A 3215-nucleotide genomic window follows, 5' to 3' on the forward strand; every position below is an offset into this window, starting at 1 on the left:
TTTTTTTTTTTTTTTTGACTGATTCACCATAGTATCATTCTTAGAGATTACTGCATCACATTGCCACATGATATTATTTGCATTACTGAATAATACACAGGAAGCTTCATGGTCATAGTTTACCCTCTAGGAAGATATTTTTTATAATATATTCATGCTATCAGCTTTTCTGAGTTTAAGAAAATAAGCTTGTCAGAATTTGGGCAAGACAGATCAGGAATGTCTGTCATACATATTGCAGACATGGTACTCATGTTTCAGTAAAGGGTACTCTTCTCATGGAGCAGACACAAATGCATGCAGCATTGTGGTATGTATAGAAGTACTTTCCCCCTCTGTTATGTTAGAACCTTACTGACATTTTTTTAGTCTTCCTTTCAGAGAGTATTTGACAAAATAGGCTATAATTAATTCAGCATGAACATTCAGAAATGAAGCTATCCAAAGTCAGGAAATGCAAGAAAAAAAGGCTAAAAAGCTTTTTTGTTTTCACTTTTATGCCAGTAAAAAGATACATTAGACCACAGATTGTTCAGTTTATTTTTGCACTTAGTTTCATTGAATGTAATTGAAATTCTCACGAGAGAAAGGCAAATGGATTTGGCCCCGTGTGTTCCYGAACAGACTGTTGTGAGAAAATGATACAGACACTTAAATGCATCTCCAATTTCTTTATAAAGATATAATTTTCCATATATATCAAATTGCACACATCCTGATTGTCTCTAGACAATTTAGAGAAAGGCCAGGGAGATTTAGTGCGTTTTATTTTGACTTTATGTTCCTTTTTAAGATTTGACTCAATAGATGATAGCCTCTTTGGGAACCATTAATTCCACGGTTAGATCATCCCAAGTTTTACAACCCGTGTGGTCAAGTCAGAATACAGCCTACAAGCACTTTACCATTACAACATCACATTTTAAATAATTATGCATGGACAAATGCACAAACACTCAAAACACCAAACAATAATAARCAAGACTGCTTGCATCATTGGTGTTGAATTGCCCTGCCAGGAAAATGCAAACCAGGCCATCTCTTCCAAGGCTACTTTAATCATTCTAAGATTTTGAACACTTTCAAAAAATGCAGTTTTTCTCCCTCAACTCAGAAAGGAAGAAAAATGTGTCTCTTTTGTTTCACTACAACATATGGAACTTCTGTCCCAAAACTACACAGTCAACATATAGCTCTAACACCAAGTCATAAATTAGATATTGTGTATCTTGTGACGGTTAAAAAATGAGGAATACAATATTATTTTTTGGATCTCAGTGAGAATAGAAAGGTTTATAGCCAAAATCAGTACAGAGCTATTAATATTAATTACAGATTTGTTGAATCATGTTAATGTTATTCATTCTGAAGGATTATGTGAATAAATTTTACATGCATCAAAAAGTGGTGAATTTCACTTTTATGTCCTTGAAAGTCATACGTTCTTAATATATAAGATACAAGCAGGTAGCAGGTCTAGGATGTAGAGGATATTATCTTCACAAATTTTAAACTAATTTTAGATGGATTTTCTATACAGAATAGCATAAGGTGATGTTGAATTGATTTTTCCATCCATTTAGGATGACTGCATTACCTTTTTGCAGCTCCTACCTAATCTTACATGAATCTGCCATAGTCTTCTACAGACTGAAACACCAAGGAATGCCTTTGATTCACTAACTAGGAAATTACTGGGAGTAACAAGCTACTTTATATTTTGTGATTGTATGTAGTCTCTTTATCAGTTGAAATTACTTTGAGGCAGGTTGTTTGCTGGTTTAAAAAAGCTACTTCAGATTGACTGTAGATAAACAGTAGATAAATAGGCAGCCTAGGCCTTCATGAACTCTTAGGTGATCTAGTTCAAAATGATGCATCYGAAGGTCTAGTGAATTTTGTTCCTCAAAAATTCTGTAGCAGTATGATTGAAGTAAATCTCACACTGCTTCTACATTCTTAAAATGATTTCAGATTCATAATTTGTTTAAATGAGGAATATCCAGCCACATAATGTCCTCATCCTAAACAAGAATTGAAAACAGGATTTACCTTCCAGGATTCACTCTGCCAATATACATAAATAAAACATCTGATTCATAATGACAAGAAAGGTATTTAGAAGTTTGTCACTGGTGTGCATTATTTATAGCTCCACTCAGAAGGACACACCATATCATTACCACAATTCCTGTACTCCAGAACTCACATCACRCCTTTGATTTCAGCCTTCCAGTACACCCTGTATGAACTTTTCACTGTTGTCTGGATCGTAGTTTAACAGCAGATCGTAATATCTGTGAAATGAGGGGATCATGAAACTGTAGAGATTCAGTTTCTTAGAGTTTTTTGTCTTCTCCTGCCTATAATATTTGAATATGCCTTAGGATATAGAACTGGTCCTTGAGAATAAGACCTCAAATGCAGCTACAGACAGATCTTTTCTTTGTTTTTTTCTTTCTTTCTTCAATAAAAAGGGAAAGTACAGGGAAAGTAAAGGGAAAGAAACCACAGAAAATATATAAAAAAACTCTTGTATGAGTTTCACAGTGAGAAAAAAAAAAAAAAAACTCTTTTTAGAGAACCCATCTCTTAAGAAATGTGCAACCACTAGTTATTTTCAAAAGGAAAGCTAATCTATCAGTCCCCAGTTAAAGCTGCTGTTTAAATCTTTGGATCTTTTTCACTTCATCTGTTTWAAATAGATGGATAAATAGGTGTAAATGTATATACCTGTGCTACTTGGGGTATTACTCTCATTTTACCACATGAGGGCAGTCATTTAGTGCTCTCTAATAGAATGCTAATACTCAGAAGAATTTTTTCCTGTGTGCAGTTAAGCTGTTTTGAGTCAGTGTCATTCATATACACAAGCATAAAACAAATACAAATAAATATTTGCCTTACAAACCAMAATAATAAATATCATCCATTGCTTCTGAATAGGCAGCTAATCTGAAATTCATCTAAGTCAATTGACAGGAGAGAAAGTTAACAATCAATGTGGGCTGTCACAGTGAAAATCAATGATAAAGGAAAAAGTGCTTAAATGAGAATTTAAAAAAGAACAGCTTAGAGAATACTGACATAAATTAGATGCTTTTAGTTAGCTGGGCCAAATGGATTTGCCCTGAAGTATTTAAGGCACTAGCTGAATTAACCTCAACATCATTAGCAGTTGCATTAAAAAAAAAAAAAAAAAAAAAAAAAAAAAA

Source organism: Nothoprocta perdicaria, unplaced genomic scaffold (genome assembly GCF_003342845.1).
Source record: "Nothoprocta perdicaria isolate Ctin4 unplaced genomic scaffold, notPer1 scaffold_60, whole genome shotgun sequence".
NCBI classification, from domain to species: Eukaryota; Metazoa; Chordata; class Aves; order Tinamiformes; family Tinamidae; genus Nothoprocta; species Nothoprocta perdicaria.